Raw genomic sequence first — 16,560 nt, 5'->3', positions numbered from 1 at the left:
GAAGAGTGGCAATGATTGTTCTGCCAAAATCTGCCAAAGCCATCCAAACTGCATCCTGCAGGACAAAATAGACTATGTTTATAGAAGAGCTCCAAAACTGATGAGCTGCAGCTTGCTGTCAGCCTGCCCCAGAACCATCATGTCAGGGAACATGTCTCTTGAGCTTGGGAGAATAAGGATGGAGACAGCAGCGGGAGCAAACTTTTCCTCTAGGTCATGCAGACAGTGGATGGCAAGACTGTGATCAGAATGTCAGACTAAGGGTGAAAGAAGATTTGGTGTACAGGTACCATCATAGACTTTGCATACAGAAAATTCTGATTCAGGATTTATGCTGTTTCTAGCTATCAGTCAAAAAATATTCCCATGAAAAATGTAGATAAGCTGTTTCTTAAAACAGAGTCTTGGCTTTCTTTGGACTGTTTTGAAGAGTCAGAATACCATGACAGCAGACTATGTACTCTCAGTATTTGAGGATGCAGTTTTACCTCTTTTTGTGTAGTCCTAGCATTTAAGTTATGGAAATATGTGCTTGGTGATACTAATGTCACAGTCCAGGAAAAGAAATGTGTTAATTGTTTTCACAGTACATGTAAAACTGAGTAGCTCAGTTTGGAATTTGGTTTTGGCTTACTCAGGTGGGAGAACAGTGTTGTTGAAGGCGGAGACTAATAAATGTGGGTGGTAGAATAGCTTTGAGGAACTAAATTATTCATCATGTTAATCATGTTCTAGCAGCTTGTTAGCTCAAGGTGTTTGGAAAAAAAATTGAAATCAAGTTTTCACAAGCTGTGAAAAACAAGTTCTAATGGAAATTAAAGCATTTTGAATGTCTTCTGAAGACGTCTGGACTTTTCCCTCTCAACATGACATATAGTGCTGTAAATCATTTGTTGAGAGTAAAAAAAATCCTCATCAGACATTATGAATTTGGTTTTTTGTTTCTTTTTTTTCGTTAGGAAGGAGTGGTGTTTTCATCAAGGTCTTGTAATTCCTATTAGCATATGAACGCCACAACTTGAGTGTGAAGTACACATATTGTATCATTTTTAATTTCACAGCTCTAACCACACTTTTGTGTTTTTTAATTTGTTCTCTGAGCTGCATGCTGTTTGTTGCCTCTAGCTTGCACCTCTCTATAATGTGGTTTTACTGGTTTTTAGAATTCTAAGATCCTGTCATAAATTTAACACTTTAAAATTTTTTTCTAAATAATGAGCAAAGTGTCTGAATATTTTTTTTCTAAATAATGAGCAATGTATCTGAATATTTGGACATTTATCTTTTCTGATAAAATTTCAGGTATCGGGTAGCTAGTGAGTAGGAATAAAGTGGTTTTGTTTAGTTTGAGAGAGTCAGCAAAGAAAAACAGATTCTAAAAGAAACAAGTGTTGTCTTTCTGTAAAGATTATTTTGTTTTGCTAGTAGCACTGATGCATAAACTGTCAAAACTCTTTCATGACCTACCATGTGGTTCCTACAATAAATAAATAAATAAATCTCTCAGAGAATACCTTTTTTTTTTTTTTTTTTTGTGATTAGATGCGATGTATCTCCTGGTGTCTTCCTCAATTACCCTTGGTTGCAAGGGTTTCCAGGTCCCCTGAATCTCTCAGGATAAGTATTCCATTATGTCAGCAGCGCATAACAGGAAAAACAGTATGGCGGAGGGAGGAGGTGAAAGAGGTGATGCAGTATACATGCTGAGGTTACTAGCAGAACGCTACTTTACTAGGACAGTCTGCAGGCATATGTGCTGCTAGGGAGGAAAGGAGATGCTTGTTGTGCTAAGATTTGAAATGGCTGTAGCCCAGCATTGCTGATGGAGCCCAAAACTGGATATTCATTCCCCATCCAAGTCTGGGTGGAGAAGATGGTTTCAGGCCATGAGGAGGGTCCTTGCTGCTACAGAATTGGAAAACACATGGACAGACAAAAGAGGAAAATCTGCCTTGAAAATCATAACAGTGTACAACAGTGGATGAAATGAAAAACTGATGGATATCTAGGTCCAGAGCTGTGGAAACATTGTATTGTGTTACTGATATCCACTCCATTGCTAGCTTCTAGGACGCAGAGATTTAGTGATGGGGAGCAATAATCCTTTTACCGACCATAGCAGGTAAGATCTTGAAGGCAAGTGCTTGGCTTTTACCTACCTGAGGCCAACTTTGGCTGTGTAACCTAGAGGTGGAGAGTCAGGTATGCTTTTGCTAGTTGCTATAGGCAGCTGCTTCCTTTTGGAAGTAGAAGAGAGAGAGAAATTTGCATCCTAATTGTGTGACTAATGGCATCACTCTTACTATTAATCATCTCCAATCTATTAATCATCACCTGTCATGTTAATCTGGGCCAGGAAGAAAATTTGGGATGTATAAAATAGTGAACAGAATACTGTGTGAAACAACCTGCATTCAAGAGGCCAGTTCCTTTAAAATTTGATGTTTCCAGATTTGCAGTATCTAAAGTGAGTGGATGGCTTATTTCTTGAATGTAATCTCTGTTTGCCTCCTGCTGTTTATGCATAAATCCATCCTGTCTTTTGGTTTCTTCTCTTATATGTATTGCACTACAGGCTTAAATGATAGATTCATCCTCTCCTGGCAGATTTTAGAACCTGACAGGTTCTAAACATATGTTCATATCTTAGAGTTACTAGAATCCAGTTAAGTAAGTGAGAAGAAGAATTATTTATCACCCTGCCATAATAAATAATTTTTTGAGAAGATGTGTGTCTGAGGTTTAGAGAACTGAGGCAATGCATTTGTGCAAACTCCTCTATAAGGGCAAACATCTCAGTGGAGACCAGTGTCTGATGGACTGTCTGGTGTAGCAGGACTGTAGCTCACATTGCACAGGTCTGAGACGGTGACAGCCTTTGACATGACATCTAATTGGGTTTGCCATGTAACTGGGTTCAAAGGCGGTTCAAAGCTGAACTTGGATAATGGACAGTATTGTAGTGTAGTTCCATGACTTGCCCTCAGTTAAATTGGGAAACATCATGAGTAACTGCCCAGATTTGATTCTTCAGTGAGAGTTTGCCAATGTGACAATTGTCAGAACATGCAGGAGATACGCCTGCTACTACCAAGTCTTATTCAAATCATGCAGGCTACACTGGTGGGTAGTATGCTGAGGGAGTTTTCCTAGGATAGCTTTTGTTTTGATGCTTGACAACCTCATTTTCTTCTGCCATGCTTGAAACTTCATTAGGAATCCATACTGAGTGGTAGGTAAGTGGTAGTGTGAGAGTCAAGTTGTGAGTGAAGTACAGTCACTGAACAGTGACAAATGAAAGCAGCATGGTAAGTGATCAAGCAGTAACCCAGTAATTCTCAACTGGAGAAGTGTACCTTGTGAACTTATTACTCATTTGCAGCCACAAAAGATGCAGAAAGTATATTGATAATTTCCAGCTTGCAAGTAGGAGGTAGAGCCAGCTTCTCTTTTGACATATCAGACTGACAGATTTAACAAATTGGCAATGAGGTGGCTTTTATCTAAGATTTCCCCAGTGAATGAGTTAGGAATTATGTTACACTGTTCTTGCACTTGGCTAGTATCAGAAGAATTCTGGATGCTTTTGGTCCAGAGGAGTCTGCACATTCTCTAAGAGTTACATATGCATCCTACTATTATTAGTCAGGTTTTGGACTACATTTGCCACCTAAATGTACTAGTGCAGGACCTGTTTTGATTAGATTTGTACTTTGGGCAAAGCAAAAGGATTGAAGGTTCAAGTCTCATGCCTTAGGATAACAGAATTATAACAAGAGAATGTTAATGTACGTTCTAAGGGAGAAAATACTTTGTCACCTTGACCTTCTTGAATACAACTAAACATTTTTATAACACTTCATAACGTGTTTAGACCATATGTAAAGCAACCTTCTAAAATGCAAGGAATTAAAATTTCTTTCACTGCCTTGTGTTACAGATGTGGTCCAAGTATGTATAAAATTGTCTGGCCCCTCACTATGATAAAGATACTTCCTGGAGTGAGTTCAGATATGGGCAACCAAGCTGGTGAAGGATCTGAAAGACAGACACTAAGGACAGGGTGAAGGAAGTGGGAATGTGTAGCTTGGATGAGGCTGAAAGATCTTGTATTTATCTACAGATACCAGCTCTCTACTGCCAAAGTCTACAGCACAAGAAAAAATGCCCTAGAGCTGCAATAGGGGACATTAGACTGTCCCCGTTGCCTCTCTGGATGGCTTGCAGCCTGGGTTGGGGGCTGTGTGCTTGTCATCACAGCCTGTGCTGCTGCTGGTGTTCCTGCAATGTCATGTCTGTTCATCAAAACCTGCCTGCCTTAGTAGGACTGACTTGAGTGCTCCAGAGCTGTTGTGGACTGTCAGGGGGACCCTGGCCTAGGGCTCCCCATCTGCTGTCAAGGAGTTAAATGGAAATGGCCCCAAGGGAAATGAAAGAATCGGTGCTGCTGTGGGTGCATTGCTGCAGACACACAGAGGCCACATACTACCCACCAGTGTAGCCTGCATGATTTGAATAAGACTTGGTAGTAGCAGGCGTATCTCCTGCATGTTCTGACAATTGTCACATTGGCAAACTCTCACTGAAGAATCAAATCTGGGCAGTTACTCATGATGTTTCCCAATTTAACTGAGGGCAAGTCATGGAACTACACTACAATACTGTCCATTATCCAAGTTCAGCTTTGAACCGCCTTTGAACCCTTTGAACTTGAGCACACTGGAGTGTGTCTCCAAGGCTTCCTGTCTTGCTATGGGAAGGCCACAGCCCTCCAACAGGTAACTCAGAGCATAGCCTCTTGCTCTGAATTGCCCTCAGGAGACACTGATTTCTCTCTGTTAACAAGCGCAGGGGTCAGCAGACATCGAGATGGGGTGGTGAGGTGCCAACGGCAGGGAAAAGATGGCTGCCTGTTGACTTTGGTGTGCCAGATCAGCTAAGAGCATCATGTCTAACTGATGACAGGACAGCGTGGTCTGCAGAGGGAGAGCGTGTGTGCACAAACCCCTCCTTTTCTTGACGTCCAGCAGAGGCCAGGGGTGATGCCCAGTTGGGCTCCGACTGGACTTCCAGGAGCAAAATCCACTTCCCCTGTGCTCGCTCTGCCCTCGGTGTCTCCTGCACTGCGTGGTTCTCCACGGCAGGCTGGTGCCACACGTGGTGGAGTGCGGTGGAGAGGGAAAGGCATGAGGAAAAGGGGCAGAAAGCATCATGCAGAGACAGTGTGAGGAGAGGAGGAATTTATTTGGCTTTGCTAGAAGAAATTGGTGGTTCCTCCCTGCTGGTGGCAGTGACAGCGCAGCCTCTTGCAGGGCTGTTGACAGCCCAGGGGGGGCTCCGGCCTTGCGCACTGTGGGGTGCCGGGGTCCCCCAGGCAAGAGGTCCCTGCCGCGTCCAGGAGAGGGACTGTCGGCACTACCACCCGAGATCTGCAGAGGAGCTGGAGAGGAGCCGGGGGCGTGGTGGCGGTTACCCCTGGGAGGTGCTAGGGCAGGGGCTCGGGCTGGGGCTGGAGCAAGGGCTAGGGCTGGGGCTTACTGCAAGGCGTGGTCGCTTGCAGGGGCAGGGAGTCCCCAGGGGTCTGGAAGCCCTCCTCTTTCTGGGGGGCCTGGGAGTCTCCATGGGGCTGGAAGCCGTTCTGTCTGGAGTGGGCTGGGGACTCCCCAGGGGTCTGGAAGCCCTCGTATTTCTGGTGGGCCTCGGAGTCCCCAAAGGCCCGGCAGCTCTCCTCATTCTGGTGGGCTGGAAAGCCCCCGTAAGGCTGGAAGCTCTGCTCTCCGGGGTGGTCTGGAGAGCTGGAAGGAGGGAAGGGCTGGGGCTCACTGCAAGGCGTGGTCGCTTGCAGGGGCAGGGAGTCCTCAGGGGTCTGGAAGCCCTCCTCTTGGAGGTGGGCCAGGGAGTCCCCCTGGGCAAGCAGTCCCTGCCCCATCCAGGAGGGAGAGGTGTCAGCACTGCAAGCTGGGCGCGTGCAGAGCTGCTGGAGGAGGCCGGGTGAGGGGCGCTGGGGCTGGCTGCAGCGCAGTCGTCCTCCGCCCTGGCAGTGCAGGCACCCTCCAGGCCCAGGTACTGGCGGATGTCTGTGCCGCACAGAAGCACGGCGGCGGTGATGATCCGCAGGACGAATGGCCGCGCGTGTTCCTGCAGGCTGGGCTGCAGCTTCTGCGTCAGCACCTTCACATGGAGCCCGTAGGTGCACAGGTAGATGGCAAGCGCGTGCTCCCACGCTGTCACCTTCCGCCACTCTCCCTCAAAGATCTCCATAAGGTCCTTTTGCAGGGACAGCAGCAGGGACCTGATGTGATTTGGGTGGCTCCTGAAGAAGTCTGCCCAGACCTCAGGAAGGAAGCCGTCCACCAGAGGCCTGGGCCCCTGCCCCGCAGCCCCCTGCTCTCCCCCCTGGTCTTCATCTGTGAAGTCGAGCAGGATGAAGTCGTCGTCCGCCCGCACGGAGAGCAAGAGGGACACGGTCTGTGAGCTGCACAGGGGGCAGGCAGCATCCCGCAGGACATGGCGCACTGTGCAGCCAAAGCAAGCTTGGTGCAGGCATGGTAAGAGGTGGGCAGCGCCACCGTCTTCGTATGTGTCCTGGCAGATGGGGCAGCTCCTGTTGGTGTCTGCTGCCCCACCCTCTGCACCCTGCACTGCGCGTGGGGACGCTGAGGAAGCGAAGATATTCCCCACGGCTGATGCCGCAGTGATGAGTGTCGTGTGCTGCAGAAGGGAGAGGCCACGGTCACTGACTGTCCTAGGGAAGGAAGGCAGGAAGGCAGGAAGGAAGGAGGGAAGGAGGGAGGGAGGGAAGGAGGGAAGGAAGGAGAGCCCAGGCCCCTCAAGACAGACACTCTCCCAGCTCCCCAGGCCCCACGGCTGCCCCAGGAGGACGTTTCCCCACACAGCTCACCTCTGCTGCTGCAAGCACACCCCGCAGTGCCCGGCTGGCTAAACCAGGCAGGGCCAAGAAAACACAGCGATTGGCTCTGGGACAGGCACTCAGAGCTGCCAATGGCAGCCCCCAAAGCACCACCCAGCACCAGGAGAAGCCTGGCTCAAGCCTCCAGACCACGCGGTGACGCTCGGTGGGAGTCCAGGCACGAAGCAGACTGAGCCAGGCTCTGCTGGTGCCCTAATATAAGCCGGCAGGGTCATGAGGTCACAGACAGTTGCTCGATGATGTCACAGTGCAGCCCTCGGCAATCACACTCTACAGCTACCTGAAAGGAGGTTGTAGCGTGAGGGGGGTGTTCAGAGAATCATAGAATGTTAGGGGGTTGTTAAGGACCTCTGGAGGTCATCCACCCCCCCCCCCCCCCGCCAAAGCAGGATCACCTAGGGCAGCCACACAGGCGTGCATCCATGCGTGTTTGAAAGTCTCCAGAGAAAGGGACTCCGCAGCCTCCCTCTTCTCCCAAGTAAATAACGACAGGACTAGAGGAAAAGGCCTGATGTTGCCCTAGGGAGGTGTAGACAGGAGATTGGGAAGAATGTGCTGAGCGAGTAGTTGGGTGTTGGAACAGGCTACCCAGGGAGGTGGTAGAATCACCATCCCTGGGGGTATTTAAAGTCCGTGTAGATGAGGCACGGATGAGAGGACATGCTCCAGTGGGTGACACAGATATTGCTATATATCTTTTATTAGAGGGGAGACACTGACTGTTGAATACGATGGTCTTAGCCATCTTCTCCAGCTGTGACAATTCTGTGATTCTGTGAAAACTTGGATGAGGCAAACCTCTCCTCTAAGTGTAAGGAAGGAGCTTGGCCAGCACAAGTGCTGTGAATTAACTAGCAGTGAGGTTAGAGGAGTGGCCGTTCACACAAGGGAGTTAGGGGCCACATCTTTGTTAGGGGTAGTGCTTTTTTTTAAGTTGGCTTGCTATTTTGCTCTGTGCAAATCACTGTTTTGTTTTGTTGGGTTTTTGTTTGGTTGGTTTTGGGGTTTTTTTTGTCCTTTTTTCTTGGAGTGGTTCTTTTACTTACACTAACACTGGTAGACTGACCAAAATCATAATCCAAATAAATGAATGTTCAACTGGAATGTGTAAGGCTGGGGTGGTTTTCATGGCAAGGGGGTCAACTCCGGGTTTCTGATGAGGATGAAAGCATCTCTCAAATTTGAATGGGGAAAAGGAGATAACTGCTTGTGACCAATCATCTCCAGAGCCACCTGTGTGTGGGGGCTTGGATGCAATAACCACTCTTCGGCGAAAATAATGAGGCAGCTGGTGTTCTTCCACAAGAGAAACATGAAGAACAGTCAAAAGAGTCATTGTAATGCTGAGTATTTCCTTTTCCACTGAAATCTTGGGAAGGTGGGAGTGTGCTGCAGCAGCAGGTATAGTGGACACTGGGAATGGTTGCTTTCCAGAGCTCCTGAGCAGTGAGCTTGGCCCAGGTAGATGGGAAAAGCATTCCCTGGCATTGAGGACATCTCTAACTCTTAAGCACCTGAAGTGATTTTTGGAACAGGCTGCTCACCATGCCTGAAGGTATTTAAGAATGGTGTAGATGTGGCACTTCAGGGAATGCTCTAGTGGCAGAGATTATAGGGGGACTGTTGTGTGCCTCTCTGGGGCTTTTTTGTTGTTACTGTTTTGGTTTGGTACATTTTTTTTTTTGTTTGTTTGTTTGTCTGTCTCTCTTGGTTTGCTTGTTTTTTGTTTTCTCTTTTTGATTGTTGAGTGTATGCGTGGTTGGACTCAGTGATTTCAGAGGTCTTTTCCAACCATGACTATACTGTGACTCTGTGAAGTTGCACCGGGGGAGGTTTTAGAACCCTCCTGTGGCCTGTCTGGCTGGGGTGCTGCCTGGGTTGGGGGCTGTGTGCTTGTCATCACCCCTCCTCCCTCCCCGCCCCCCCCGTGCTGCTGCTGGTGTTCCTGCATGGGGTTTTCTCACTGAAGAAGAACATCATTCATCAGGACAGGGGGGCTTCTCCTGCCTGCCTTAGTAGGACTGACTTGAGTGCTCCAGAGCTGTTGTGGACTGTCAGGGGGACGCTGGCCTAGGGCTCCCCATCTGCTGTCAAGGAGTTAAATGGAAATGGCCCCAAGGGAAATGAAAGAATCGGTGCTGCTGTGGGTGCATTGCTGCAGACACACAGAGGCCAACTTGAGCACACTGGAGTGTGTCTCCAAGGCTTCCTGTCTTGCTATGGGAGGGCCACAGCCCTCCAACAGGTAACTCAGAGCATAGCCTCTTGCTCTGAATTGCCCTCAGGAGACACTGATTTCTCTCTGTTAACAAGCGCAGGGGTCAGCAGACATGGAGATGGGGTGGTGAGGTGTTAACGGCAGGGAAAGATGGCTGCCTGTTGACTTTGGTGTGCCAGATCAGCTAAGAGCATCATGTCTAACTGATGACAGGACAGCGTGGTCTGCAGAGGGAGAGCGTGTGTGCACAGACCCCTCCTTTTCTTGACGTCCAGCAGAGGCCAGGGGTGATGCCCAGTTGGGCTCCGACTGGACTTCCAGGAGCAAAATCCACTTCCCCTGTGCTCGCTCTGCCCTCGGTGTCTCCTGCACTGCGTGGTTCTCCACGGCAGGCTGGTGCCACACGTGGTGGAGCGCGGTGGAGAGGGAAAGGCACGAGGAAAAGGGGCAGAAAGCATCATGCAGAGACAGTGTGAGGAGAGGAGGAATTTATTTGGCTTTGCTAGAAGAAATTGGTGGTTCCTCCCTGCTGGTGGCAGTGACAGCGCAGCCTCTTGCAGGGCTGTTGACAGCCCAGGGGGGGCTCCGGCCTTGCGCACTGTGGGGTGCCGGGGTCCCCCAGGCAAGAGGTCCCTGCCGCGTCCAGGAGAGGGACTGTCGGCACTACCACCCGAGATCTGCAGAGGAGCTGGAGAGGAGCCGGGGGCGTGGTGGCGGTTACCCCTGGGAGGTGCTAGGGCAGGGGCTCGGGCTGGGGCTGGAGCAAGGGCTAGGGCTGGGGCTTACTGCAAGGCGTGGTCGCTTGCAGGGGCAGGGAGTCCCCAGGGGTCTGGAAGCCCTCCTCTTTCTGGGGGGCCTGGGAGTCTCCATGGGGCTGGAAGCCGTTCTGTCTGGAGTGGGCTGGGGACTCCCCAGGGGTCTGGAAGCCCTCGTATTTCTGGTGGGCCTCGGAGTCCCCAAAGGCCCGGCAGCTCTCCTCATTCTGGTGGGCTGGAAAGCCCCCGTAAGGCTGGAAGCTCTGCTCTCCGGGGTGGTCTGGAGAGCTGGAAGGAGGGAAGGGCTGGGGCTCACTGCAAGGCGTGGTCGCTTGCAGGGGCAGGGAGTCCTCAGGGGTCTGGAAGCCCTCCTCTTGGAGGTGGGCCAGGGAGTCCCCCTGGGCAAGCAGTCCCTGCCCCATCCAGGAGGGAGAGGTGTCAGCACTGCAAGCTGGGCGCGTGCAGAGCTGCTGGAGGAGGCCGGGTGAGGGGCGCTGGGGCTGGCTGCAGCGCAGTCGTCCTCCGCCCTGGCAGTGCAGGCACCCTCCAGGCCCAGGTACTGGCGGATGTCTGTGCCGCACAGAAGCACGGCGGCGGTGATGATCCGCAGGACGAATGGCCGCGCGTGTTCCTGCAGGCTGGGCTGCAGCTTCTGCGTCAGCACCTTCACATGGAGCCCGTAGGTGCACAGGTAGATGGCAAGCGCGTGCTCCCACGCTGTCACCTTCCGCCACTCTCCCTCAAAGATCTCCATAAGGTCCTTTTGCAGGGACAGCAGCAGGGACCTGATGTGATTTGGGTGGCTCCTGAAGAAGTCTGCCCAGACCTCAGGAAGGAAGCCGTCCACCAGAGGCCTGGGCCCCTGCCCCGCAGCCCCCTGCTCTCCCCCCTGGTCTTCATCTGTGAAGTCGAGCAGGATGAAGTCGTCGTCCGCCCGCACGGAGAGCAAGAGGGACACGGTCTGTGAGCTGCACAGGGGGCAGGCAGCATCCCGCAGGACATGGCGCACTGTGCAGCCAAAGCAAGCTTGGTGCAGGCATGGTAAGAGGTGGGCAGCGCCACCGTCTTCGTATGTGTCCTGGCAGATGGGGCAGCTCCTGTTGGTGTCTGCTGCCCCACCCTCTGCACCCTGCACTGCGCGTGGGGACGCTGAGGAAGCGAAGATATTCCCCATGGCTGATGCCGCAGTGATGAGTGTCGTGTGCTGCAGAAGGGAGAGGCCACGGTCACTGACTGTCCTAGGGAAGGAAGGCAGGAAGGCAGGAAGGCAGGCAGGAAGGCAGGCAGGAAGGCAGGAAGGAAGGAGGGAAGGAGGGAGGGAGGGAAGGAGGGAAGGAAGGAGAGCCCAGGCCCCTCAAGACAGACACTCTCCCAGCTCCCCAGGCCCCACGGCTGCCCCAGGAGGACGTTTCCCCACACAGCTCACCTCTGCTGCTGCAAGCACACCCCGCAGTGCCCGGCTGGCTAAACCAGGCAGGGCCAAGAAAACACAGCGATTGGCTCTGGGACAGGCACTCAGAGCTGCCAATGGCAGCCCCCAAAGCACCACCCAGCACCAGGAGAAGCCTGGCTCAAGCCTCCAGACCACGCGGTGACGCTCGGTGGGAGTCCAGGCACGAAGCAGACTGAGCCAGGCTCTGCTGGTGCCCTAATATAAGCCGGCAGGGTCATGAGGTCACAGACAGTTGCTCGATGATGTCACAGTGCAGCCCTCGGCAATCACACTCTACAGCTACCTGAAAGGAGGTTGTAGCGTGAGGGGGGTGTTCAGAGAATCATAGAATGTTAGGGGGTTGTTAAGGACCTCTGGAGGTCATCCACCCCCCCCCCCCCCGCCAAAGCAGGATCACCTAGGGCAGCCACACAGGCGTGCATCCATGCGTGTTTGAAAGTCTCCAGAGAAAGGGACTCCGCAGCCTCCCTCTTCTCCCAAGTAAATAACGACAGGACTAGAGGAAAAGGCCTGATGTTGCCCTAGGGAGGTGTAGACAGGAGATTGGGAAGAATGTGCTGAGCGAGTAGTTGGGTGTTGGAACAGGCTACCCAGGGAGGTGGTAGAATCACCATCCCTGGGGGTATTTAAAGTCCGTGTAGATGAGGCACGGATGAGAGGACATGCTCCAGTGGGTGACACAGATATTGCTATATATCTTTTATTAGAGGGGAGACACTGACTGTTGAATACGATGGTCTTAGCCATCTTCTCCAGCTGTGACAATTCTGTGATTCTGTGAAAACTTGGATGAGGCAAACCTCTCCTCTAAGTGTAAGGAAGGAGCTTGGCCAGCACAAGTGCTGTGAATTAACTAGCAGTGAGGTTAGAGGAGTGGCCGTTCACACAAGGGAGTTAGGGGCCACATCTTTGTTAGGGGTAGTGCTTTTTTTTAAGTTGGCTTGCTATTTTGCTCTGTGCAAATCACTGTTTTGTTTTGTTGGGTTTTTGTTTGGTTGGTTTTGGGGTTTTTTTTGTCCTTTTTTCTTGGAGTGGTTCTTTTACTTACACTAACACTGGTAGACTGACCAAAATCATAATCCAAATAAATGAATGTTCAACTGGAATGTGTAAGGCTGGGGTGGTTTTCATGGCAAGGGGGTCAACTCCGGGTTTCTGATGAGGATGAAAGCATCTCTCAAATTTGAATGGGGAAAAGGAGATAACTGCTTGTGACCAATCATCTCCAGAGCCACCTGTGTGTGGGGGCTTGGATGCAATAACCACTCTTCGGCGAAAATAATGAGGCAGCTGGTGTTCTTCCACAAGAGAAACATGAAGAACAGTCAAAAGAGTCATTGTAATGCTGAGTATTTCCTTTTCCACTGAAATCTTGGGAAGGTGGGAGTGTGCTGCAGCAGCAGGTATAGTGGACACTGGGAATGGTTGCTTTCCAGAGCTCCTGAGCAGTGAGCTTGGCCCAGGTAGATGGGAAAAGCATTCCCTGGCATTGAGGACATCTCTAACTCTTAAGCACCTGAAGTGATTTTTGGAACAGGCTGCTCACCATGCCTGAAGGTATTTAAGAATGGTGTAGATGTGGCACTTCAGGGAATGCTCTAGTGGCAGAGATTATAGGGGGACTGTTGTGTGCCTCTCTGGGGCTTTTTTGTTGTTACTGTTTTGGTTTGGTACATTTTTTTTTTTGTTTGTTTGTTTGTCTGTCTCTCTTGGTTTGCTTGTTTTTTGTTTTCTCTTTTTGATTGTTGAGTGTATGCGTGGTTGGACTCAGTGATTTCAGAGGTCTTTTCCAACCATGACTATACTGTGACTCTGTGAAGTTGCACCGGGGGAGGTTTTAGAACCCTCCTGTGGCCTGTCTGGCTGGGGTGCTGCCTGGGTTGGGGGCTGTGTGCTTGTCATCACCCCTCCTCCCTCCCCGCCCCCCCCGTGCTGCTGCTGGTGTTCCTGCATGGGGTTTTCTCACTGAAGAAGAACATCATTCATCAGGACAGGGGGGCTTCTCCTGCCTGCCTTAGTAGGACTGACTTGAGTGCTCCAGAGCTGTTGTGGACTGTCAGGGGGACGCTGGCCTAGGGCTCCCCATCTGCTGTCAAGGAGTTAAATGGAAATGGCCCCAAGGGAAATGAAAGAATCGGTGCTGCTGTGGGTGCATTGCTGCAGACACACAGAGGCCAACTTGAGCACACTGGAGTGTGTCTCCAAGGCTTCCTGTCTTGCTATGGGAGGGCCACAGCCCTCCAACAGGTAACTCAGAGCATAGCCTCTTGCTCTGAATTGCCCTCAGGAGACACTGATTTCTCTCTGTTAACAAGCGCAGGGGTCAGCAGACATCGAGATGGGGTGGTGAGGTGTTAACGGCAGGGAAAGATGGCTGCCTGTTGACTTTGGTGTGCCAGATCAGCTAAGAGCATCATGTCTAACTGATGACAGGACAGCGTGGTCTGCAGAGGGAGAGCGTGTGTGCACAAACCCCTCCTTTTCTTGACGTCCAGCAGAGGCCAGGGGTGATGCCCAGTTGGGCTCCGACTGGACTTCCAGGAGCAAAATCCACTTCCCCTGTGCTCGCTCTGCCCTCGGTGTCTCCTGCACTGCGTGGTTCTCCACGGCAGGCTGGTGCCACACGTGGTGGAGCGCGGTGGAGAGGGAAAGGCATGAGGAAAAGGGGCAGAAAGCATCATGCAGAGACAGTGTGAGGAGAGGAGGAATTTATTTGGCTTTGCTAGAAGAAATTGGTGGTTCCTCCCTGCTGGTGGCAGTGACAGCGCAGCCTCTTGCAGGGCTGTTGACAGCCCAGGGGGGGCTCCGGCCTTGCGCACTGTGGGGTGCCGGGGTCCCCCAGGCAAGAGGTCCCTGCCGCGTCCAGGAGAGGGACTGTCGGCACTACCACCCGAGATCTGCAGAGGAGCTGGAGAGGAGCCGGGGGCGTGGTGGCGGTTACCCCTGGGAGGTGCTAGGGCAGGGGCTAGGGCTGGGGCTGGAGCAGGGGCTCGGGCTGGGGCTGGAGCAAGGGCTAGGGCTGGGGCTTACTGCAAGGCGTGGTCGCTTGCAGGGGCAGGGAGTCCCCAGGGGTCTGGAAGCCCTCCTCTTTCTGGGGGGCCTGGGAGTCTCCATGGGGCTGGAAGCCGTTCTGTCTGGAGTGGGCTGGGGATTCCCCAGGGGTCTGGAAGCCCTTCCCTTTTGGGTGGGCTGGGGAGTCCCCATGGGGCTGGAAGCTGGCCTGTCTGTGGTGGGCCAGGGAGTCCCCAAGCGTCTTGAAGCCCTCGTATTTCTGGTGGGCCTCGGAGTCCCCAAGCGCCTTGTTAAAAACGCTGACTCAGTGTATCAACAATGAAACTTTTTATTGTGAGAGATATAAGTAAAGCATCGTCCTGCAGCGCACTGGGCAGCTTGGGAGTCACTTTACCGACAGCTCGCAAGTTCAATAACGTAAAACCGGTCTTTTATTCTTTTCCTAAACTCCTTCCCCTTAGTCTTTTATCAGTTTATCATTGGGTGTCATTTCGAAGGCTCTGCCAGCATGCATTCTTTTTTCCTGGGCTTTGTCCTCTTGCTGAGGGAAATTGTTCCATTTTTCCCGGGCTTTGTTCTGTTGATGAGGGAAATGGTTACATGCCGTTCTTGTTTCGCAGGCTCGGCCCCCTCTTCTTATTTTTCTGACTTAAGTACCCTTAAACACACACTTTAAAATAACAGGATATAACATGCTATTTCAACAAACAGCCTAAGCAAACATTATTAATTTGAAAGATACACTTAACAAAACAATAAAATACAATTTTAAACCCTTATTTTTTACAATTCCCTCCTTTCATTTTTTATTTTTTTGTTGCACTCTCAATGGTAGAATGTCGGAGGGCCATAATATAATGACAGGACCTCACAGAGAGGATATTAGAGTAGTCAGCCAACTATTCACAACCCCAATGCGCCCAGTAATAATGTCCGGGATAGCTGCAATAAGGCCTACCCGCATAAGCAGCATGGCAACAATAGGATTCTAATGTCTGCATATTAAACATCATTACTGGTATTAAAACCCCCACCAAATTCTCTCTTCTGCCTCTCCGTCGTCCGTTCTTTAGCAAGGAACGCTGGGAAATGTTATTTACCCGGCTCGTGGGGTGACCTTAATTTGTGTCTTATCCTGGACACTATTAGGTGCAGTCTTGGGACACTTGATAGAAATCACCTGCATGAGATTCTGCAAGGTGATCAAGAGTATAGCGAGGAAGGCAATCAGGACAGACATGCGCACCACTTTCCCCCGTTTGCAAACTTCCTCGGCTATGCCAATAGGATTTTCTACATTTTCCACACAACAGTTCCACAGAGTAATCACAAAAGAGGGATCCACAGTCACAACCACGGGATTTACAGTGTACTTTAACAGGGTGCTTCTAATACTGGAGGCAATTTTCAAAAACAGAAAAAGCAAACTCTAACAAATACTCATTTACAACCAATAATTTTAGAAAGGCTTAAGAAATTAAGGCAGATTTCTTAACCGGCAAGATAGGTGCATTATGGGGAGACAAACAAGGCTCCAACAACCCTTGAGTTAACAGTCTCCGAACAATAGGCTGTAATCCTTTCCTCCCTTCCCGTGAAATGGTTTAACCCTAATTAGGCAATCAGGGTCCCCAATAGTAATGACAATAGGTTTAACGTTTAAACGCCCAGCCGAATCAGGAGTATACAAAACCTCAGGGTTAAGTTTCTTTTCTGCCGCGACTAAGCCTGCCGCTTTTCCTGAGTTTTTGGCAAAGCTTGCCCTAAGGGCGTATCATGGTCTGAACCCGAGTATAGCTACAAACTTCTTAATCTTTCTAGGTAGGGGGTTCTTCTTTTGGCACTCGTTCAGGCGCCGGCCGAGGCGGGGCGCCGACCGCGCCGACGCCGACGCTGAACCGCGCGCCAAGCGAACCCTCCGGCCTCACCAAGCTCCACCGAGGTTCGCCCCGAACTGCAGCAAAGCAGGGTTTTTTTATACACGTTCATTCAGTTCCGGGTTCTTGCAATTTTGCTTAACCTACAAAATATAAAAGAGGCCCCTGGTTTAAACATCTATACCTTATATGGGTCTACTTGAATTTTTCTATTATGTTACAGCTTGGTCTCAGAAAAATGGACAGAACAAGACATTCCAGTCCTTATCGATTTCCCAGGATTGTGGTCCAGGATGTGGGTCAAGGATGTGGGT

Source organism: Heliangelus exortis, chromosome Z (genome assembly GCF_036169615.1).
Source record: "Heliangelus exortis chromosome Z, bHelExo1.hap1, whole genome shotgun sequence".
NCBI lineage: Eukaryota > Metazoa > Chordata > Aves > Apodiformes > Trochilidae > Heliangelus > Heliangelus exortis.
Note: the sequence above shows the minus strand (reverse complement) of the source record.